Source organism: Solanum pennellii, chromosome 5 (genome assembly GCF_001406875.1).
Source record: "Solanum pennellii chromosome 5, SPENNV200".
NCBI classification, from domain to species: domain Eukaryota; kingdom Viridiplantae; phylum Streptophyta; class Magnoliopsida; order Solanales; family Solanaceae; genus Solanum; species Solanum pennellii.
In genome coordinates this window covers 48,764,996-48,790,764 of record NC_028641.1, presented here as the reverse complement: position 1 = coordinate 48,790,764, position 25,769 = coordinate 48,764,996, and the positions used below count along the sequence as shown (strand labels likewise).

General features: G+C 33.3%; 1 long non-coding RNA gene across 3 annotated transcripts; it reads right to left on the bottom strand.

Moving 5' to 3' along the window:
• Positions 1–7,487: 7,487 nt before the first annotated feature.
• Positions 7,488–11,351, bottom strand: LOC107018759. 3 transcript variants are annotated; one of them, XR_001456664.2, is made up of 5 exons: positions 11,029–11,351; positions 10,112–10,163; positions 9,327–9,451; positions 8,585–9,135; positions 7,488–8,283 (listed from the first exon to the last, which is right to left on the bottom strand). It is a non-coding gene; the product is annotated as an uncharacterized LOC107018759 (long non-coding RNA). The 3 variants fall into 3 exon arrangements; XR_001456663.2 differs by lacking the exon at positions 7,488–8,283 and having other exon boundaries at positions 8,413–8,976; positions 9,069–9,135; positions 11,029–11,339; XR_001456662.2 differs by lacking the exon at positions 7,488–8,283 and having other exon boundaries at positions 8,413–9,135; positions 11,029–11,332.
• Between the last annotated feature and the right edge of the window lie 14,418 nt (positions 11,352–25,769).

The window sequence follows — 25,769 nt, the reverse complement described above, 5'->3', positions numbered from 1 at the left end:
AGCTCGACCTAGATCTCCAAAAAGGTTTGGTGATTCACCGATTGCATTGGCGAAACTTTCTGCAATAGATTTTCTCTATTAGATTGATTTTTCCTTTGATTAGTTATATTTTTTTGCAGATATGGAATTCACCAATCAAAACAGGCAACCCCAAAAAGGGCAACACATGGCATTTGTATAAATGAAGGAGGATCAAATTCTCCAAAGATAGGGGAAGAATAACTCCAACTAGGTAAAGGAAAAAAGATGAAGTGCATGGCAAAGAAAGGAGTATTTGCTGAGACAAAAATTCATTAGGATAAGATTAAAGATGAACAACCATTGATTTGAAGATAGAGCAAACTCAGAATCTACCTCAACCCTAATCCACCATAGTTTCATCAAACGAAACCACTTACATTAGGGATACATCAGTCATAACTATTTTTGAACTAGTTCTAGAACCAGCACACACACCTCCAGTGGCCCCTGCACCACTTGTTGTGTCTCAACCTAGAAAGTGGAATAGGTTGAAGGGCATTGGGGTGCGTACCATCATAGAGGAAAAGCTTTATCGGTTGAGGGTCTGGAAGTTAAATACCCTGTTGTCCAGCAAACCATACTTTTCCATTAGTTTAAGAAATTCACAAGACCTAGAGGCCCATATATCCCTTCTTGAGTTAGGGAGTTCTAAAATCTTCTGGAGCATTGGTTCCTATGAACAAGAAACATGCGAGTTAGTTCATACCAGTCAGGTCGGTTACAATTGAGGCACGAAATAGAGTACTACGTCGAGCATATCAATGCTACAATGGTAATACATATACACTTTGTACGTTGTTAAGATGGAATGCTCCATGATGCATCATTACACGATCTAAAGGGGTGGTTGGTTCCAATGATTTCTCAGGACAACGAGAGATGGATTGGGGTTGGCGCTTTAATTGAGAACCTAGAACTAAACGTTTCCGCCAGATCTTGGTTAGGCTTAATCATCAAAACAATCATGTAATCCCAAAATGAGTTTATTCTGCGCATTTCTAAAGAGGCTTTCCTTGGTTGTATCATGTACATAAGTAGTTTCGATCATGGGTTGCTAACACCGTATGAGATGGAAATGAGGGCCAAACATAAGCTTACTTCCCTGCTATTTCTTGTTTTTGTTACAGAACTCTGCTAACATGTTGGTTTGCCTGTAGAAACTATAAGAGATATTTAGTTTGTCCATCATCCTCCACAAAAACCCGGGGAATAGAGGTCGAATACATGATGGAAGAGTAATATAAGAAGATAGAAACTACAACAGATTCTACTCCAGAGGTTGATGTTGATATACTATATACATACACATCCACCCCTAATCCGGTCCCTAGACCATCAAGTACTTCTATTCCTATTTCTTCATCACAGGATCGAGGTGCTTCCTCCTTTATCCAGACGATCAAAATTACTAAGGACATGATCCAAAAGAATAGGCGTCTAGCACAATTAGCAGAGGCGAGGGCAACAAGGCTACAGAGATCAGTCCAAGGGTCGATAGAGAGCTCCATATATATTGCACTTACCCCACTCCATGCCTCTCTCGATTCTTTGATTTTGAGGGTTACTTCTTGAGAGAGAAAACTTGGAAGATCATCCAGATACTGGCTATGAAAGACGACATTGCAAACCTACGACAGGACATGGATTATCTGATGTTTATTGACTTCAACGATCTAATGAGGATGGATGATTATGGAGGTGCCCCTGATACTTCATAGATCCCTCATCTACCACTAGATATGTGTGGATGGGAGATGCAACAGATAGAGCTCCATTTATTGAGAATAATGAGGACATGGCAAGAACATATGAGAAAGAAGTAGAGGATAGAATCTTTGGCAATTTTCCAAGCCTGGTAGAAACTTTTTTTCAAAGGGTGACCCAAGCCCTGACTAATGCAATATCCACTACATTCTGAGGAGATTCCGGGAATTGATGCCCATGCATAGACTCTACCAGAGTATAAATACCTAGCTAGGAGGAGAGGCTGCATAGCTAGGATCTTTCTTCACATCTCTCTTTCTTAGCTTTTTTTTTATAATGATACTTGTGTTTGAGGACAAACACATTTTACATTTGGTGTGGTGAGGCCCACACCTTTTGTATTGATACTTGTTTTTCTGCATATAAATGGGTTTTCTGTTTTTAAATTGTGTTTTATATTGTTTGTGCGCTTGCTTGAGCCTATGGCTCCTTTTTTGGTTAAATTGCAATAGATTTTTACCCTTACGAAATTATTTTATTTTTTGAAAAAATTTCTCCACCACTTGTGTTGAAAGAGGTTGTTTTGTTGCAAATTTGAGTATCAGTTGCAATCAATATCGATGATTTGAATAGTATTCCAAATTGATCAAACATGAATGTGAGGCCACGACGAGACTAAATGAAGTTCCGTAGACAATATGTGAACTTTTTGCATCTCATTGTGATTAGCCAATTGTCAAATTGATTCTCTTATTATGACCATTGCACACTAGCCGAAGTGTGAAGACATCTTTGACATAAGCATCAATGCCTTGTGTGATAATCTTACCTCTTTTGTGACCCTCCCTTGTGAGTGTGTCGACCTCTCTTGAACACCCTTGAATGTTACCTTTCTTTATAAGAAACTTGATAAGACCTACACCGTTATTCATCCACTACCTAAAATCCTTGTGACTTGTGGTTTAGTGAATAACCAACTTAAGTCAAAAGCTTAAGTTGGGGTATGGTGAAACGGAAGAGGGGGAGTCAGGAATTGCATGAAAAGTGTCCCTTAACCCATGGTATTGCAAAGAATGGATACCCACGATGCATATAAAAAATAGAAAATGAAAGAGCAAAGAAAAGAATAAAAAAGAATGTTGTAGAAAAAAGTATGAAAGAAATTTGGGGTTCCAACAGACTCATGGATGTGAATTATGGAATGATTTAAAAGCACTGAAATAAAAATTGATAAAAGAAGGAGAAGAAAAGTGAGTTGTGAGTAACACAATTCATGAGGATCTTTAGTCACTAAATTAATATGACCATACATTGAACATAGATCCATTACAAGCTTTAGAAAAAACCTTTTTAGTCTTGAGAAAGCTGAAACAAATGTTAACTGGAAAATAAGGGCAAATCTATGGGTTGAAGCATACATTGTGTTCCTCTTTATGAGAACGAGTGTTATATATGATTCGTGAACTTTGAATTGATTACACTTGTGTGTGAAAATGGATTTGTTATTTCTGTAAGGGCATATTAATGCTTATATTTAAGCTTAAACGTGCATATGAAGCATTTGATAATTGTGTGTTACAACTTGAATCTCTGATTAAACATTTAATCTTTTTATCAGTAGTTTTAGTCTTTTTGTGTGAGTTCATCATTGATTTAGTACTTTTTGAGATATCCTTTTTGAACTGCTGAACTTGATTTTTTCTTGAGGAGAAGGAAAAGATTATGTTGGGGGTGTTGATAAGTCCACATATTGGACTCATTTAGGTCTATATTATAATGGAAATAATGTCATCAAATGCGTATTTTATTCTGATATCTAATAAAAACTCTTAAGTTTCAGGTATTTGAAAATTTAAGGAAATCATGGATACTATAAAGAATAAAGGTACAAAATGGTGAAAAGAATGAAGAATAGAAGGCCTGAGCATCGCCAAGTACAATTGGCAAATCGCCGAAGACACGTACTTCGCCTTTTATTCCTGTGTGTTGAGCCTTAAAGGAAGAGGATCAAATAGGAAAGAAAGGAGTAGTCGGCGAATCACGGAACAGTTCCACTTAGCATCACTATACCGCCCAATGATTCAGGACACATAGATTATGTGGTCAAGAACATAAAGGCGATGAACTAATGATGGTGGTCTTACTTTGTTCAAAAGCCATTTCTTTTTTCTTATGAACATTTGCCTTTATATCAACCAAAATAGGATGGTGGTCTTGCTTCTTTTTTACTTTTGACACTAATGATTATTCAACCTTATTCATCAAACCTACTCCTTGTTCTATGGAACCAATTAGTCAAACTCCTAAGCATGCAAGTCTATGCACATCATTTACTAACTCTCTCTAGTCTTTCTCAAAATGGGCGGCATAACCCATGGAAAACCTGCTCAAGGCATTCACTACAAAATTAGTCTTACCTGGGTGATAAAGAATACTCAGATCATAATATTTGAGTAAGTCCAACAACCTACTTTGTAAGAGATTGATTTCTTTCTCATTGAACAAATAAAGAGAACTCTTGTGATCAGTGAACACATCCACAGGAACACCATAAAGATAATAGCGACACATTTATAAAGAAAATACTACGACAACTAACTAGATAATGGGTTGGGAATTCCTCTAAGGAATTTTCAACTACATGGAGGCATAAACTATAACTTTGACATTCTGCATCAAAAGAAAACCCAAACAACTCTAGACGCATCACAATACAAAACAAAACCTTGAGTACCCTCTGGTAAAGTCAAAACATGGGCAGTAGTCAACCACTTTTTCAGTTTTTTCAATTTTTCTCAAAATCTTCAGATCATTGAAACTTCACTATATATGAGTCAATAAAAAAGGGATGAAATAAAGGAGAACCCTTCAATGAATATACTTTAATATCCAGCCAACCCCAACAAACTCCTAATATCAATTGGAGATATGTGTCAAGGACAATTCTGCACTGCCTCTATCTTGTTAGTGTCAATTGTAATCCCATTACCGAAAAAATATAGCCTAAGAATTCCAAAGACTTAGCGGAAAACTCACATTTGGAGAACATAACATATAACTCCTTATCCTTTAAAAATTTGAAGAACTATTCTGAGATGGCTAGCATGATCATCCTCATTCCTCAGATAGATTAGAATGTCATTAATGAACACAATAATAAGCATATTTAAATAAGGCCTTAATGCTCTATTCATAAGGCCCATCAATGTTGTAGGCGCATCGGTCAAATAAAGACATAATTAGGAACTAATAATGACCATAACGACTCTTGAATGTTGTCTTAGGAATGTCACATTCCCTTACCATCAACTGAGTGTAGCCCAATTTGAAGTCTATCTTTTGAAAGTCAAATCTCAGTTTGAAAACCCAATACTTGCAACTTAACCAGAGGCATCTTCCTGGCTTAGAAAAGACCCGCTAGAGATTCCCTATGACTCCTAGTCGAGATCTTCGTAGAAGGACTCCCAATTCAATTTCACCTCCCTAACCCCTATCTTAAAGCGTCGATGAAGGTTTAAAGCCTCTTTCCTTCAACACCGAAAAGCTAGTAATTTTATGTGTCTTCTTGAGCGAGTGAAGTGCTTCACGCCTCTCTCGGGCTCGGGAAAGACAATATGGCCGAGAGTGTTGTGTTATTGTTATGTAAGACCAAGGAGGATCCTATCCTAAAGGAGAATATTATAGCAATCGCGCTTAAAGTATAAAAGAAAGGAGTGGAACAAAGTGTCGCTTCGGGAAACATGGGTATTGAAAATCTTAAATACCCGTAGGTTCCCAATTTTAAAGCAAAGAAACATGTGGCACCCTGAAGATAATCGAAAGGATCACCAATTCTACGAAAAGGATACTTATTCTTGTTGATAACCTTGTTAAACTAGAGATAATCTATACACATTCTAATGGAACCATCCTTCTTTCTCACAAATAAAACTGAAGCGTCCCATGATGAGATACTCAGTCGAATGAGACCTTTATCTAGAAGATATTTCAACTACTATTTTACCTCTATTAACTGTGTTGGTTCCACTATATATGGCAAAATGATATAGGGTGAGTATCGGGAAGAATATCTATACCGAAGTTTAATTGACTCTTAGGAAGGACTCCAGTTAGATCAATTAGACAGATTTCTGGAAACTCTCACAAAACTAAAACAAACTCAATAAGAGGTGTCACAAAACAAGAATCATTAACTCAGACTAAGTGATAGACACATCCATTAGAAACTAACTTTATCGCCTTAAGGTACGAAATAAAATGAACCCTTAGGAGTTGCTGATCTGCTACTCTACTCTATATTGGCTCATTAAGAATTTGGAACCTAACAACTCGAGTTTTACAATCAATAGAGGCTTAACACGCATGAAGTCAGTCCATACCTAGAATAACAACAAAATCTACCAGGTCTAACTTAACTAAATCAATCATGGTTTTCTTGTGATTGATGGAAAAGAGACAACGACGATATACCCTATCAACTAGAGTAGACTCCTTAACTATTGTAGAAACACAAAAGGGTATACAAAGTTTCTCAAAAAGGACAGTAACATTCATTGAAAAATAGATAGTAACAAAAGATAAACTTGCTTGTGGGTCTAGCAAATCATAAACATCAAGAGTAAAGACTTTGATGATACGAGTGACAACATCTAGACAATTCTTTTTATCTTGATTGTTGGTTATTGCTTAAAGGTGGTTTGCTCCTCCGCTAGTACCGGAAGTGTAACGACCGGGTTCCGTCGTTATAGAAATACCAACAAGGAGAAATTGAAACCAGAATTTTTTTTTCTTAGTATTAGGATTTTCCCAACTTTGTCCAGATTTGGAGGAAATTGAAGTCATATAGGTGTAGGGAAATATGGTACCAATCGGGTGGAGTAAATGTGATTCTACTACATAACTAGTTAGATAACTCATTAAGGAATCAGTACGGCTTAACGTAATCGAATTTCGACAAATAGATCTCCGGGAATAGATCATAGCGTTAAGGGTATTTTATGAGCGTAGTGGGTTAAGAATGCGTTGTAAAAAGGGGGAACTAAAATTCAACTAAAAGGTTCTGTCTCGCTGATGGCCAATGTAGCGAGATTCTTGCCTCTACAGCGACACTGCTACAGCAGGATGGGCATTTTTGTAGCGGAAGAGATTGGGATTTTGAATTATAGATTTTTAGAATTTTTCAAACGAGAGCTTAGGGGTTCATAAGTTGACGCTGCAACGGGGTTTGTGCCGATGCAGACAGGCTTCTCAGTACAACATTTTAGGCCTACGGCCACCCTAGTAAATTGTAGCCTAAACTAGCCAAATGTGTGACTTTTGATAAAAATCTACACTTTTGGACTTTAAGCAACACTTTTTACGGGGTGGCCAAAAGGAGTGTAAAGTTTGACATTAGGCCACACTTTTGAAATGTCGCCATAGCAGCTACACTTAAAAAGCGTGGCCAAAGAGGTATAAAGTACACACTTTTAGTAATTCATTAGCAACACCTTTTATTTTATTATACTACACTTAAAAGCGTGGTCTTTGCGTTGTTAATACTACACTTAAAAGCGTGGTCTTTGCGTTGTTAATGGTCACATTTAAAAAGTGTTATCTTTTATATAAAATCTAAAACAACACTTATAAAGTGTGGCAATGTTGTGTAGAATTTTTGTAGCCACAATTTTTCATTTTCAAAAATAATAATTTTTATTTACATATATTCATTAATCACAGAATTAAATATGTAAGTGAGCCAAAGCATAAAATTAGCCAATAAATAAATCAAAGCTATATATTACGAATAAGTTACAAAAAACATTTCTTATACAATCAATACTTAGAAAGTGATTGTTTAAAGATATTTACTATTAATAATTCCACAAAATCAAATGCAGTCAAAAAAACTATGACAATAGGCTTAGCATGAACAGAATGTCTACACAAACAGTTAAAGCATGAGAAGTCTTCACAGAGAAACCAACGCAGCCTCAAATTTTATAATTGTGTTGACACTCAATTTGCCTTAGCATCTGTTCAAGGTCAGGCCTCCCCGTACCCAACATGACCAGTTGTACATCCTGATCCATCATCCAAGGCACTTCCTCAGCAATCAGATCAACAACCTTTTGTGGGTCAAGCCTCCCAATGAAACCGATCAGTAGGAAATCATCACGAACTGGTAAACCAAGTTTGTTCAGCAATGCAGGTTTACATTAAGGCTTGCCAGTCTGCAGTGTGCCCAAGGAGCAGTTCACGTAACCATCTGACTTTAAGTGAACGTCCAACTCAGGGTTCCACTCTTCTGTATCATCCCACTCACGATACCCCGTAATTTCTAATCGTTCTCATTAATTATCTGATGAATCCGTAATTATCTGATGAATCCGCAACCACCTTCCGAAGTCTTAAGTTCCCATGGATATCCATGACTAACTGTAACTACACGGTCTGTTGTTTTAGACCAGCCGCAAAAGTGTTGAAATGCTCACCTCCTACTGGGTCATACGACTTGAAAGAATCCATATAGTGTGGTGGAAGATCTACATATGAAAAATACTCTAAAGTAGCAGGATCCTGCATGATGGAAAAAATTATAGAGCTGAAAATGATAGAAAGCTGGCTAAGATTGCTATAACCGTTATTCATATTACAGAAAGATAAAATAAACAACACAAATCAGAAAATACTAACAAAATCCAGAACTTCGATAGAGATAACTCCAATTACTTTAGTTTTTAATATTACAAATTATTGTTTTACACTCTTCACATTATACATAAAAGTTGTAATCTACCAGACATTTCAAAATAACTTCGCAGATCAAAGTAGGTCATGTTTAATTGGATGAACAGAGTAATAGATCTCTGCTGCTTACATTACATGCGAAAAATCTTGCTCACTCCATAACAGTTCTTTGTACCTTCCACGAAGAATAATCATTATAAAATGAAAGTTGTATTCAAATACATATCAAATGAGGCAAGAAAATTAAATAAAAAGATGATAACTAGTAATAGAAGCATAGAATCTCTCGGTCATACTACTGCATGAACAGGAAAAGTCCCATATTTCATTGTATAATGCTGGTTCAGTCCGCAAGGCTCAAATCTAGAAGGCATGAGCAGAATGTCTGCACCAGCAGTAATTGCTTCTTCATTTCCAAAAACTGTACAGAGAACTAAGTTTTCTTGGACTTAGTTAGCTAGAATGAAGAAAATGCGACACAGGAGTGGTAGCCGTCAATCGTCATCTCTTGTATACTACATACTATGGTTAAACCAAACAAGGGAAATAGAATGATGATTACTTCAGGAACTGTGTTGACACAATATATACTTGGAACTACTGCAATTACTTACCACCTGACTTTCCGCAGGCAAGCTTTCTGTGATTTCCTTCCCACAAAAGAACCCCTGGCCTAGGGGGCTGTATGCAATAATTCGGAAGCAGGAAAAATATTAGCCAATTCTCGAAGTTCTTTCTGGTATCTACAGATAGCTTAATGACTAACCAGTTCATGTACTATATGATAAAGACTGTGGTTTTATCTTTAACTATGTTGGTCATTGAAGTGAACTTAATCTATGAGTTACAACATTCATCAGATACGAGCATACCTACAAAGTGGAACATATCACGAGTCCAAAGAGAATACTCCATTTGCACACAAGTGATGGAATAAACAGCATGCACCCTCGTATTTGTGTCAACCCTAGCTTAAGGATAGCCGAGCACAAGCACGCTGAAAAATTCAAATAGGAAGGACAAGTAGCAACAACATTAAGAGAAATGGGAAACAAAAGTATGTCAGACACTGGGACGAATAATCAAACAACTCCGTTGATGTCCCAAAACCAGAAAAAAAGAAAAGAGCCTTCATCCTCCATGGCACTCTTACAATACAATCTTTTCCTCAAAAGATATTCAAACTACTCATGCCTAGCTTCTGCTCATCATAGCAAATGACTCAAATTATTCGAGCTTGTTATCATTGGATTGCTAAGCACAAGGACATGCACTTAAAGTACCTATTGAAGAACAATAGACTGTTAATGTCCTAGAAATCTAGGAAAATTCTACTTCATAGAAGACACGAGTTGACATATACGATTACATATCTTTTTACAACTACCTGTTCAAATTAATCATACAGTATTACACGTTAAGATATTATTAGCTGTAAAACAGAGGCCTATGTATCCTACTTCATGATATCAAATACCAAATATGATTAACTCCCACAAAAAAAAGGTGATAAGTTGCATACTTCTAAGTTAGTCTTCAAAGACTATAAAACAACAGAACAAACACAAAAAATAAGGAACAAATAACTCGTTGAACCTTTGCATGTTGTCAGGAACCAAGCAAGTACAGACCTTTATATGCTATCCACAAAACTCACCTTAAGGTTCCAAGTTCAAATCTTAGGCACTATTACTTGGATCCTCCACCGCCTGAATGCAATAAAAACTGAAGATTATTCAAAAGAATATAAATAAACTTTTTTGTGAACACAAATGTATGACAAAAGCATCAACTACAGTTTTTTCTCAAAATAAGAAAAGAAATATAGCAACGTACTCTAAAAATAGGATAAAAACACTACTAAAAACAGGAAAAAAGGAAAAAAAAAAAGGAGAAGGGATTACAGAGAATGCAACCAACTGAATAACTAAACTTCCCTCCAATGTATCTCATTGTTTAGATGGATTTTATAACTTGAGATTTTTTTTTTTAACTCAGGCCATAGTTAAAATAGAAATTCAAACAATACATCTTTCTACTTTGTTAATGATTGAAACTCATAAAGTAATCAAAAGACATGGAAAATAATCGAAAAACTAGCAAAACTTCTATTATCAAGCAACAACATGATGAAGTGAAAACTCACCAGAATCCAAAATTAAACGAATGCCTGAAATTAATAATTCGAATTCAAATTAAGAAATTGAAACTTCATTGAAATAAGAAGTGAATATTGAGTACAACTAAACCAAATAATAGGGAAGAAAAAAGAGAAAGAGGTGGCCTGTCAATTAAAGAAGAAGATAAAGGGAGGGTGGACGAATAGACTACCAAATCGATGTGGCGCATAAACTAAACCTACGCTAAAATTGTTGGAGCAGGTATTACACACGCAAAAACGAAACCCACGCAAAGAAAACTTTTGTTGCCTTATTTCCTATGGAATCAAGAATAACCAACAAAAATCGTATAAAAAACACAACAATATAAAAATCTAAAGCTCAATGTGTAACTACACGCAAGTAATAAAGCCAGATACCGTAAACATAACCTTTTAAACATAGAAATTTTTACCTAATAATCCCAGATTCAAACAAAACCCTTTCTGTCCTTGAGGAACAATGATAAATCTATGAGAAACTGAAAAATATTCAACCAGAGATCTTGAGAAAACCCTTTCTGTCCTTGATCGATCGTTCTTGAGAAGTTTCATACTAGGAGAAATGGCATTGTTCTCCACGGAAGATTTTCTTTCTGATTTGCGGGAAAATGCGTTGTTCTTCACAGATGATGATTTTTCTGATTTATGAAAAAAAAAAATTGATAAATTTATGTTTATGAATTATTATTTTTTGGCCCAATAAAAATTTGAGGTAGAGTAAAAAATGTTGGAGGAAATAGTGAAAATTTTAAGATCACATTTATAATGTGTTGTTATTACAATAATAAAAATATGATACTTTAGAAATGTGGTCATATATGTTAATAGTTGTTGTCAATCATATCATATTATAACAACGTTTGTAAAGTGCAACATATACCATGAAAGAAAACACTTTACAAGTGTTGCTAATATTATTGAAATCAAAAGTTAAAAAATATTGGCTACAATTTAAAAACGTCCCCAAAAATATTTTAGGAAACACTTTACAAGTATTGTCCAGATTTAGTATGGTCGTAGGCCTGAAATGTTGTAGTGTCTACAGCGGGATGGGTGTCGCTGTAGCGGAACAAGCGCGAATTAAGTTGTAAATAAAACCCTAAAATGACATTCATTGGCACTTTTCGACTTTTAGAGCTAAAGAACGACAACCGAGGTATTCAAACTCGTTTTTCACCTTTCTGGAAGTTAATGGTAAGCTTTTCACTCCTCAAAATTACTTTTCGATCCGTAAAACATAAAAAAATGGGTCAATATTAATGGTGAGGGTTTCTTGGTAGATTCTATATAGTGTTATTAACCTTTTTTTGACTAGTTGGGATCATAGGTTTGATCTAGGGTTCATATAATTTATTGCAATATGGGTAATTAGTGATTGTTTGTTAATTGTTATGTAATTGTGATTCTTTGAGGACCAAGAAAAAGTTGAACAAATTCAGAAAGGGAAGGATAAAGTTTCTTAAGAATTTAAGCATGTTTCGGGGTAGGTGTTGGTTGTGATTTCATTATTTTGTTATGCATGGATCTTCTTGCTTCATTATGATACTTGTATATACGTGAACGTTGCAATATTGATCATGTTTGTTATAACTGAGATAGATGAACGAATGTATCTATGAAATTATGATCAAAATGTATTATATTGATGATGTATTTGTGATTGTAATTGTGATGTGTGATTGAGAATCGGATTGCCACGTTCGGTAAGCTAAGGGGCATCGACTGTCATATTACAACATACTTGCGATCGTATTGTCACGTTCTAGTAAGCTAACTGTTTTGGTTTAGGTTCACTGAGAGGATCAATGATGTGTTCAACATGTTAAAGGTGTTTTCGTATTGTCAAGTTGATAAAGTTGTTTATGTATATATATATATATATATACATACATATATATACATACATATATATGTATGTATATATATATATATGTATGTATGTATATATATATATATGTATATATATATATATATATGTATGTACGTACATATATATATGTATGTATAGATATATATGTATGTATGTATATATATATATGTATGTATGTACATATATATGTATGTATATATATATATATGTATGTTTGTACATACATATATATATATATGTATGTACAAACATACATATATATATATATACATACATATATATGTACATACATACATATATATATATACATACATACATATATATCTATACATACATATATATATGTACGTACATACATATATATATATATATATACATATATATATATATACATACATACATATATATAAATATATATATATATATATATATATTACGTTGTTTGACTTGTTTATATGGCACTAGTGGTATAGTTGCATGGTTGTAACAGTAGACGGTGGTTGTGTATTGATTCAACCTATGCTCTTATTTTTGCTAAGTAAATGGCATCTTCAAGCGGCTATTGACAGACCTCACCTAGGAGATTAGAGATTGTCGCATTGAATTCAAGGTTGAGCCACATCTTCTAGGCTGCTATGGAGTTCTCTTTAATCTGAGACCACCATTTTTGGATATAGACCGTTGTCTTAGATAATTGAATAATTCATTAACATTCTTTGTTTAGACTTGATATAGTTTAGTAGTTTTGGTACATTGACTTTCAGGTTTTATGTTTATCTTCCGCAATGTTTAGTTGATTGGATCCTTGTTTAGTTAAGCATAAACTTCGTTTTTAGTAATTTAACCTGTTTCTGTAACTTAAATGTCTTAGTTTAGATTAACTGTTTTTTGTTGGATAGTAGTAGTGATTTTTTCACTGGCTGCTAAGTGTGGGTGTCAATCACGACGGTTCAGTAGAGCAAATGAAGAAGATTGGGCCTTATTTCCTTGATTCCCATTACCTTGCATGTTCTTACGACACTCTTTCATGAAGTGACCCTCTTGTCCACATTTAAAACAACCTTTAGAGACATTGCGACACTTACCTGGGTGTATCCTGCCAAACATAGCACATGCATGAGCCCACTTACCTCCTTGTTCCACACTACCCTGAGATTGTGCAGGTCTAACTCAAAAGTTCTCTGAATTCTGACCATTGTACTCACCTCTATTTCTGCTGCAGGTGCACTAGCATATGATGGATCATGTACCTTTTGCTTCGGTTCGAAAGAAGACAGGTTAACATTATTCTTCTGCTTCATGCACTCATTATGTGTCTTCACTTTCTTCTTTCTAAACTCTCCCTTATTCTTTGGCTTTTCTTCCTCAACCTGCTGCACATATACCTTCAACCTTGCTATATCTATGTCCCCAATTAGAACTTTGGCCTTTCCCTCTTTACTTGACAGACGAGACAACCCAACAAAAAATGACTCATCCTACTTCTCATATCTCCAACCATCTTCAAAGAATATAAGGAACGTTGGGTGAACTTCAACTTGTACTCATGAACACTTAGTGAATCATTATTTAGAGTGAGAATTATCATACGTTGGCCTCTCTCAATTCTTGGGGAAATAAACACCGCAAGAAGGCTTCCTCAAAACAAGCCCAACTCGCAGGCGGTGCTCCCTAACCTAAACCCTTCTTCCACTTGTCAAACAAAGTCCTAAAAACATTCTTTTGTTGATATGAAGCTAGTTATATTCGCTTAGCATTTGCAACTTGCATAACTTAAAATACCTTTTTAAAATCCTCAATAAAAATCTATGGGTCCTTATTACTGCTTGACATGTGAAACTTGGAAGATCCATCCTCAAGAACTCTCGGATCCTCAAAGTATCAACCACTTCCTGTCTAGCTTCTCATTTTTGCCCAATCCGGTTAGTCACCACTTGGCGTCACATTTAAATCATTTATCTGAACTCAACATTTGTAAAAGGTGGCTCACGATCAGACTCTAATTGCTGAACTGGATTAACAAGGCATTGAAAATTAATCTTGGTTATTTGTATCTGGATAATTAAAAGATGCATACCAAATGGAATCAGTACATTGAATGTGTGAGTATACCAGGAAAAAACTAAACATGACATAATATTGAAATTAATATGAAAAGGAACACTTATCTTGACTTTACTCAAGTCATGAATAACTCAACTCAAGTGCAAGGTAAAAACAACAATAACAGTGCAATTTATACAATGCATTTAAAATAGTAGGTGACAACTTAATTTATTAAAGAAATACTATAATAGCTCAATTACATATAAAAAAATATAATCCTATGGAGATTCTCTAACCGACAACCACTAATATGAGCCTAAGTGATGATACAACGTGATGCCCACATTTTCAGAACTTTCATATACTTTTTCGTCATACAGAACACTTTAATTTAGTGGACACAATAGTTTATCGTAAAAACACTAAGGAATCATAAAAAATATATGATACTTTTTATCCATGTTGAGTACATGGTTTATAGAGACTTGAGTTATGATGAACTTGCGTCCCCATATCGGTAAACAATACTAGTCAAAAATATAATAAGGTAATATGTTTTATAACCAAGCTATTTAATTGGGTTGAGATAATTACTCAAAAACTTAGCTTAAAAGATCTCATGGAGATCGATTTTTCCTTTCTTGCTCTAATGTGAAAACATTTTAACTCTTGGAAATACTTGATCTTGTATAATCTATGAAAAATGAAACGCTACTCTTACTCTTTACTTAACTCAACACATAAGTCTTAAAACAAAATTAAAACGTTAGTAAAAGAATCTTGAAGTACTCTACAAAATTTTCATGCCTTGACTTTTAACTTTCCTTGAATTGAATTTATGGATTCAAGGATAGTTATTTGTGATAGAAAAGATCTCATGATGTTTAGGAGAGTTTTTATATTGATAAAGATGCGAAACGATCAAGAAATCATTGTTTTAAAACAAGACAACAAGGCATAGATTTATTTTAATACTTGATCGCAAAATTTATTTTTGAAACACAGGAGTCCGCGTCTTCTCCATGATGCAGAGGTGATTTTTGTCAATCGAGGGAGAAAGTCTGCGACACAGACTTGTGTGCCGCAACACGCTCAACTTTTTCCTTATTTTCTTTTTCACCCCAATTCGCCTAAATTCAATTCTTTTTATCATTTGTTCGTTAATATTAGATACCATGCATATGTACACACGGTTCTGACTCAATAAAAACTCTAAAATCGACAATTTTTCCATCAAGAGTTCAACAATCCCATAAAATCTCAAGAATAAAGCCAATTTAAAGAACACAATTCAAGAACATCATACTTTAGAATTTTTAGAACAAATTCCACTTAAACAAACATGTCTTGCGCATGGGTGAAAAAATCCAACGCTATGAAAGTCTCACATATCTCATAGGATTGAATCTTTGGAGAAATCTTTGACGGAAATTGCAAGAACTTAACAAATCTTCAATATCTCTTCTCCTTTCTCCTCTTTTGGCTTCTCTTAAAGCCCTAGCGTATTTCTTAATTTCATAAACTTAACTAACTCAGTATAGGCACCACATAAGTTTTTAAAAGTGAAGCAATTTTATTGGGTATTAAAAAGACCATTATACCCTTCAAATAATTCGGTTTAGAGTTCCCTTATCTAGAAAACGCGACTTCAAATGTGCATATCTCCTTCATACTAACTCCAAATTGAGCATACTCAGTGACAATGGAAAGATAATTCAAATAGCTTTATTATGATATCTAGTACAACACCTAAATTATCCTAATATAGGAGTTATGGTCGTTTAAAAGTGACCAAAAACTCAAACTTTACATAGCTAAACAAATTTTTTTCCAGATATTTCATTCTTTCCAAAAATGAATCTTTCTAATTATAGCATTATTTAGTTCTTTCAAATAGCGAGATGTTACACAAAAGTATAAAGATTTTTTCATTATGAAAAAGAGAAGAAGTGTTAAATATTGTAGAATCCTCAAGTACATCTCCTATATGTATAGATCCCAAGTAGTCTCAAACCTATTGGGAAAAAGGTTATCTTAATATTCAAAGAAAAATATATTTAATTTCCAAATATATTAGAAAACAAAAAGAGTTATAAACAAATAAGGATGATGAATTTTCATGGAAAATTAAGACATAATTAAAAATATATAATAAGAAATATAATTAAATATGAAATACAGAAGAAGATCCAAACTAGCTAAGTTAAATGATCATACAAGTGTACACAATCTTACAAATATTAGAGAGTTTTTATTCCAGATATTATACCCCCAAAGACTTGTTAATCTACCATTTACAAAATTAAACTAATTAGTATGTTGCCACAAGTAAAAACTTTAGAATCATAAAATTCTACCAGGGGCACTGCTTGGCACGCTACATGCCCTATCTAGGGCACTATGTGGTGCGATACGTGAGGCCTTTATTGAGTGAAAATTATTTTAAACTCATGTCCAAGAAGATTACCTAAGACAATGATTATATGAACAGAAAAACACATACCAAATTCAATATTTTGCAACTGAAGTACTAGGCATTCCATGTTTTCAATAGATTAGTGTAGACCAAATAATGGTTAAACATTTGAATGTAAATAAAATAGACTTTAGTCTTAATGGAAATTAATTGTCTTAACTTCCGGATCCATCAATACAAACTAAAATATTCTTCAATGTTTGGTCAATAATAAAAACTAATTATTGTCTTCAAAATATGTCTGCGTATAAAAACAATGAGAGCCATAAAATACATACCAAATAGAACCATATTGTCTCTTGTTAGGATGAGAACCTTCTCCTTCATGGACAACATGAACTTGTATGAAAAGTCCTTTGATGTGGTTTTTTCTCACAAATTCAAGAATACACGTATATTTTGTTTCCACAAGGTTCCACTTACATAAACTATGCAACCCACCAATCAACCATATTCTACCGTCCTGCCAAATCTTGAGTTTCACCACAAATTCTTTGCTGAGTCACAAATAATCATGCTTGAAGGGAGTTCAAGTTATCAATCTCTCACCATATCAGTCGGAACGTACTACAATTAGGAAAAAAAGATATTGTTAAATTTGAATAATAATATTGAACTATAAAACAATCAACTACAATAGTAATAACTTAATAATTATCAATTGATTTCTTCTATCTAGACATATTTTTTTTTACAAAGTAAGGATTTATTAGCTTAGATCCATGTCCACATCTAAATATATATGTAGCAAATTGGTCATGAGGATTATTCTCCTTGCATATAGTCACACTTTTGCATTTAGTTGAATCAAAATAAGTTAATTTGTGATGTTCACAAACAAATATAACATGGGTACTCAGAATTATTCCATATATATTTTCTTCTAGAAGATCGTCTTTTATTGAATGTGGAGTTTTTGAAAGAAATCACACATTTGACAGATATCCAAAGTATGAGAAAATGATTCTTCACTTGATTATTCATTCCTATACCAAAAAAAATTTTCCCTTAGCAGACTCATTTTGCTAAAGGACTGAACAACAAAACCTTTTCAAAAATAATTTACAACTTGTATCCTTAAATAAATAATGACACTAACATGAATACAAGATCATATATAAATATTTATAAAAGTCATTTTGTAGTAAAATACTAAGAAAAGTGTATTGAATATAATATAAAATCAAACAGACAATACATTTAAAAAACTTTAATTTTGTTTACCTTTGGAAATGGTGTCATTTTATTGAATATAGTTGTCGTTTCTTTCTCTTCCTCTCTTCTTTGTATTAATCATCATCTTCTTCTTCTTCTTCTTCTTCGTTATCGTCATCTTCTTCTGAACTTCTACAATCATTTCACATTCCTTATCTTCTTCATCTTTTTCTTCTACCATATTATTCTCATCCATGACACAAGAAGAAGAATTACTCTTTCTATTTTTAGCCCTAGTATTCACCTTTGGCTCCATACTCTTTTGATGTTCAACATTCATTTCCTATGATTCCTCCTTAACAAAAGGTTTTAAACCCCTAACTCCTTTCTTTTCGCATCCATTTCATTCAAGTTGTTCGAAGTCAAAAAATCTATATCCATCATAGTAAAAAATAAAGAAGTCTCCAAGTTCTACAATGTTGTCCTCAATGAAAATTTTCCATCCATATTCATAATAAATATCTTTTCCTGGTTTGGTTACCACTATAAGCCACATATTTTTCAAACCAATCCCTACAAAAATATTACTAGGTAATATTCCATTTTTGTAATACGTATATAACCTATTGGATGTTTTTGTGAAGAAGCATTGGATTTTGAAAAAATAAATGTAAAAGAACATTAATTGATTTAAATCACATCGATCATATCATAAAAGCAAGCAAGTTTCAGATGTTTTTTTAAAAATAATCTCAGACATTGAGACTTTTGATGTTATAGAATTCAAGAATGTTACTATTTTAGAAACTATAGAATGAAATTTTAGGCATTTCATATTTTCACCATAAAATTACTTCCTTCAACGATAATATTGTTATTAAGTTTGAAATGCTATATGAAATTTCTAATATTGATTGACTAAGTTAAACATAATATTAATTAAAAAAAAACCAGAAATTTAACATCAATAGAAAAAGGTATAAAGCTTATTTGTATCACAAAAAGGCATCTATCAACCTTGTACTTTCCCTCCGCTAATTCAAAGCATATATATTCAAAAACTTTTAGTTAAAAATATGTTAAGAAAAAGAGTCAAAAACAATCATAGATTAAATACATGAATATAAGAACACAAAAAGAATATGAAATGAAAAGTATACTTAAAAAATATAAAATAACACGAGTTATCCAAGTTTATAGATCTAAACTCAATAAAGCCTTCCCCTCCCCTATATATATCCGCTGCTCCCATTTCCAAAAAGAAGAGAATATTCAAGAAAAGAAGTTTCACTAAATACCATTAGAGGGGAAAGTATACCTACCAACCGCTTTGTACTGATTTCTGGGATGAAAACCTTGAAGAAACTCCTTCTCAATGTTCCTTTTTATTGTTAATTAAGATTTAGGAGGATAACATAATTGCGGTGCAACCTCTTAACCTTAAAAGAGAATATAATTGTATTTAATTAGAATATTATCAGATATTGACATTAAGCATGTTAAGTGGATTGCACTATGTTAGACCGGCACATTAAACATTACACCGATCTGTGGCCCCGATCTATGTTGGATCACCTATAACTAGGCTGGTTGGTCTAACCTCAATAGTGCAAAACATCTATTTGACTCAATCCACAACCCATTATCCCATTTTTCTTGGGACAACTTTGCCAGATTCTAGTGGACTTAATAGACCGAGTCATTATATAACTTATTTATTTATTATCAATGTTTATTAATTTTAAAGTTTCATTCAATTACAAATTTAGTGTATTGTTAACAATATAATTTTGAAATAATTATAATTATGTATAATAATAGAGTACTTATATCATCGATAGTTAACAATATACTATATTGATAATTGAATAAAACTTTCAAATAAATAAATATTGATAAAAAAATAATAAATTATATTACAATGACTCGATCCGTTAAGTCCACTAGATCCTGGCACAGTTGGACAAAGAAAATTGGGCTAACGGGTTGTGGATTGAGCCAAATAGAAGTTTTCCACTATTTAAGCCAGAACGATAGGCCTAGTTATAGGTGATCTAACATAGCTCAAGGTCGTAGATAAGTGTAATTTTCAATGGGCCAGTTTTACCTGGTGTAATTCACTTAACATGCATAATGTCAATATACGATATGCTTCTTATTATTTGCAATCATAATCTCTTTTAGGATTAATAGGTTTATGCTATCCTCATAAACCCTATCAATCAAAAAGAATATGGAAAAGGGTTTCTTCAGGTTTTTTCCCCTAATTCAGTATAAAGTGGCTGATAAGTATAATTTCCCTTCTAATGGCCTTTGATGAAACTTATTTTCTGAATTTTCTCTTTTTTTTTTTTGGTATGCTAGCAGCGGATATATATTGGGAGGGGAAGGCTTTTTTGAGATTTAAATCTATAAAACTTGCATAATTGGTATTATTTTTATATTTTTAATGGTACATTTTCTTTCATATTCTATTTGTGTTCTTATATTCATGTATTTAATCTATGATTTTAGTTGACTCTTTTTCGTAAAATATTTTCAATTAATAGTGGTGAATCTATATGTTCGAATTAGGGGAGAGAAGGTAAAAGGTTGATAGATGTATTTTTGTGGTACAAATAAACTTTATACGTTTTTCTATAGATGTTAAATTCCTATTTTTTTAATTATTATGTTCAATTTAGTCGATCAATATTAGAAATTGCATATTTCATTTCAAAATTAACAATTATATTAGTGTTGAAGGAAGTAATTTTATGGTAAAACTATTAAAATGCCTCACATTTCATTTTATAGTATCTAAAACAGTAATATCTTTGAATTCTAACATCAAAAGTCACAAACTTTTTTCATCTGAAACTTGCTTCTTTTTTTTTATGCTATTATCAATATAATTTAAAGAAATTAATGTTCTTTTACATTTATTTTTTCAAAAATCCAGATTTTTTTTCTTTGCAAAAACATCCAAAAGTTTATACAGATTACCAAAATGGAATATTACCTACAAACATTTTCCTTCCGGATTAGTTTAGAAATATGTGGCCTATAGGGTAACCATATCAGGAAAATATATTTATTTTGAATATCGATGAGAATGTTTCAATTTTAGAACTTTGATACTTCTTTACTTTTGACTATGTTGAACTAGAATTTTTTATTTCAAACTATTTTGAAGAAATGGAAGCATAAACAAAGTAGTTGAGGGATTAAAACTTGTTGTGAAGGAGGAGGAATCAGAGGAAATGAATGTTTAACATCAAAAGACTGTGGAGCCGAAGCTGAATACTAGGGCTGGAAATACCAAGAGTATTTCTTCTTCTGATATCAAAGATGAGAATAACATGGTAGACGAATAATACTGTGAAGATAAGGAATATGCCAATATAGCAGAGGTTCCAGAAGAAGAAGAAGAAGAAGAAGAAGAAGAATAAGAAGAAGAGTAATACAAATGAGAGGAGAAAGAGAGAGAAATGAGTAACATGTTCAACAAAATAACACCACTTTCCAAAGGTAAACAAAAATTAAAGTTCTTTGAAATATTCTCTATTTCATTTCATATGCAATTCAATTACTCTCTTCTTAGTATTTTACTACAAAAATTACATCAATGAATATTGAGTTATGATCTTGTAATCATGTTAGTGTCATGATAAATTTAAGGATACAAGTTGTAAGTTATTTTTGAAAATGTTTAGTTGTTCGGTCCTCCAACAAAATGAGCATTCTAAAGGACTTTTTTGAATTTTTGGAATAATAATGAACAATCGAGTAAAGCATCACTTTTAATACTTTTGATATTTGTCAAAACTCTGATTTCATTCTAGAAATTCCATGCTTGATAAAAGACGATCTTGTAGAATAAAATATATGGAGTAACTCTAAGCATCCATGGTCATTCTGTTTGTAAACTTAAGTTAACTTTTTTTGAGTCAGCTAAATGCAAAGGCGTGACTGTTGGCAAGGTGAATAATCCCCATGACCAATTTGCCACAGATATATTTAGAAGTGGACGTGCAACTAATGCAGAAAATCATTACTTTGTAACAAAAATACATGTAGATAGGAGAAATCATATGGTAATTATTAACCTACAACTATTTTAGTTGATTGATACATCATTTATTATTATAATATTCTAATTTAATAATATATTTTTTTCTAATTGTAGTACGTTCCAGCTGATGTGGTGAGATGTTAACGACTTGAACACCCTTCAAGCATGACCATTAGTGACTCTTCTTGTAGAGATTTGATGTAAAACTCTAAATTTGGCAGGACGGTAGAATATGGCTAATTGGTGGGTTGCATAGTTTATATAACAACCCTAAATGAGTCATGAGTGGTACCTACTCTTAACCTCCTAAGTGAGTGAACCAAGTAATCTAAACCCCAACATATATCAATAATTCAACTATGAATAACAATAAAATGCGGAACCTGAAAACTTGTTAAAGTAACCAATCAAATCAACCTCTAAACTTTGTTACAGATTATTCCCAAAACCTTAAATTCATCACATCAAAGACATTTGTTCTTAAAATAAAAAGTCTAAAAGTATATATGCATAAATTGTAAGCTAACAAGTCTATAAAAAGTCAATTTATTCTATGTTTAGCCTAGACCAAAAAATTCACCTAATTCTAGAGTTCAAACCTAAGGATAAACTAATTTCCTCATATTAGCATAAGTTTAGTATAATTTAAATAATCCAATAAACCTAACATTTAATTACCAATCTCAATATATTTAAACATGACTCATAACAAGATAACTACAGAATGAAACTGAATTTAAGTGTACGCTCCACTTCCGGTAACCTCAATCATGAAACAAAACCAAACAAATCATGTTATGACTTGGCTCCAGAAACCAATATTCAATACGTGTGATCAACTTTAAATTCTGGATCAATACTATGCCATAACTATTTCTTACCATTTATTAACAATAAACAAAAAGAAAACGTCCTCAAGCAGCAACAAACTATAACATCAATTCCTCGTAGTGAGTTTACATTATAATAATACTTAATTCCCTCAATCGACTGTAATTAAATTTCCTAGCATTTAATGAAATATTCTCCTTTTTCAATCACCCTATCGTCTTTCTCCAGTAACATAACAATAACAAAGCAAATATGTAAAATTTCCTCGTAAAATTCACACCTAATCTCTTAATTTTCCTTCTAATAACAACAATAATATAATAATAATCGATTCTTGCACTACCGATTTCCCACCCAACATATGCAATAGCAGTACTTCTCACCCTACTACTAATTCAAAGCATGAAAATTACATGGTGGATGTGGCTCTTCCAAGTAATGCGCCGAAACTACTGTTTTCTCCCAAAATGTTTCCTTCTTTTGTACAATTTAGTTATTACCCTAGTTCTTATATAATTATAAAAAGTGGTAAAAGTGACCTAATATTTATTTTACTATTATTTTCTTTAACCACAAACTAAATAACTATTAAAAACTAGCCCACTAATTTCATAATTATATATAATAATAGTCCAAAATACCCACTTAGAATCTATCAGAAAGTATTTCATAACACGAAAAGCTCCAATACTCAAACTGATTAAAATGGTCGTTACATTAGACACAAATTTTACCATCTTTCGTCCTCAAACAATTATAGAAGGCGAGGTAATAATGAGTACCTGAATTGCTAAAAAATATGTGGAATATCTTTCTTGCATATCAACCTCACTCTCCCAAGTGGAATCTGCAACTGGCCGATTCTTCCACTGAACCTTGATAGATGCAATAGCTTTTGACCTCATCTTCATACCTCCCTATGTACACTAGCTACAGGATCCTCCTCATAGGACTGATTCTAATAAAGTAGAACTGAATCCCAACAAATAATATAATTACCATCACCATGATATTTTTTCAGCATGGACATATGAAATATCAGGTGCGTTCCTGACAACCCTCGTGGCAAGGACAATTCATAGGCCACCTTCCCCACGCACTTAAGAACTTCAAATGGCCCAATATACCTAGAACTAAGCTTACCTTGTTTATCGAACCACATCAAACTCTTCATGATTGAAACTTTTAGCAAGACTTGCTCACCTTCCGTGACTCCAACTTCCTAGCAATTCAATATGCATACTCCTTCTGCCTACTCTGAGATGCTAAAATCTTCTTCTGAATGAATTTAACTTTCTATGACGACTCAAATATATTAAACCAACCAATAGAAGACCCACATCTACTCTAATACAAAGCCTCAAATGGTGCCATATCAATGCTAAAGTGATAGATATTATTGTACATAACTCTCCCATGCGTAATAACTGATCCCAATGACCACAAAAATCTATCACGCACGCATGACACATATCCTCTAGGACTTGAATTGTTCGCTCAGATTCCAATCACTCTGAGGGTGGAATGCAGTATTAATATCCAATCTAGTACCTAATTCAGCATGCAAGGTCCTCCAAGAGTTAGAAGTAAATTGCGTACCTCTATCTAATATGATGGAGATTAGAACTCCATGCAACAGAACAATCTCAGGATATAGAGTTTGGCCTTAATCTAGGCATTGTATGTCATCTTGACAAGAATGAAGTGAATGGACTTAGTTAACCCGTCAACAATTACCCAAATAGAATCAAACTTACTCAACATCTTTGGAAGACCAACTACAAAATCCATTGAAATTCTTTCTTACTTCCATTCAGGAATGAGCATTCTCTGAAGTGCCCCTCCTTGCCTCTGAGGTTCATACTTTAGCTTCTAAAAATTTAGACATAGGGCAACAAAATCAACAATGTCATGCTTCATTCTACGCCACCAATAATGATGTCTTAGATCACGATACATCTTGGTCGCACCAGGATGTATGGAATACCTCGAACTATGTGCCACTGAAAGAATAGTATGAGTCAAATCATCAGCACGGTGCACACATACTAGCCCCTTAATTCTCAAGAAGCCTTCCTTGTCAATCAGAGCCTTTTTATCCTCTCCCCCGCAATAACATATCTCAAATTTGGCTCAACTTCTCGTCATCAAATTGCTTTTTCTTAACCATAACAAGGAAAGAAGATCGTGCCTCAACACTGGCCAAAATTACTCATTTCTCAAGTTTTTCCAGCCTAATTAGGTCATTAGCCATAGTTTGAAGCTCTCTAGCCAATGGGCGTCTAGAAACCTCCAAGTGGGCTAAACTAACCATGCTACCTGCTTTTCAACTTAGGGCATCTGCCACAATATTAGCTTTTCCTTGGTGGTATAAAATAGTAATATCATAGTCTTTCAATAACTCCATCCACCTCATCTGCCTCAAATTAAAATCTTTCTGAGTAAACATATATTGTAAACTGCGATGATCTAAATACACTTCATACTTGACCGCAAATAGATAATGCATACACTACTTCAACGCAAATATAACTGCAACCAACTCTAAATCATAGGTTGGAGAGTCACGTTCATTCACTTTTAATTACCTTCAAGCATAAGCAATTACATTCCTCTCCAACATTAGCATTGCACCCGAACAAGAATAAGATGCATCACAATAAACAAAAAAATTCTTACCTTCCAATGTAAATGCAAAAATTGGTGATGTAGTCAACAAGGT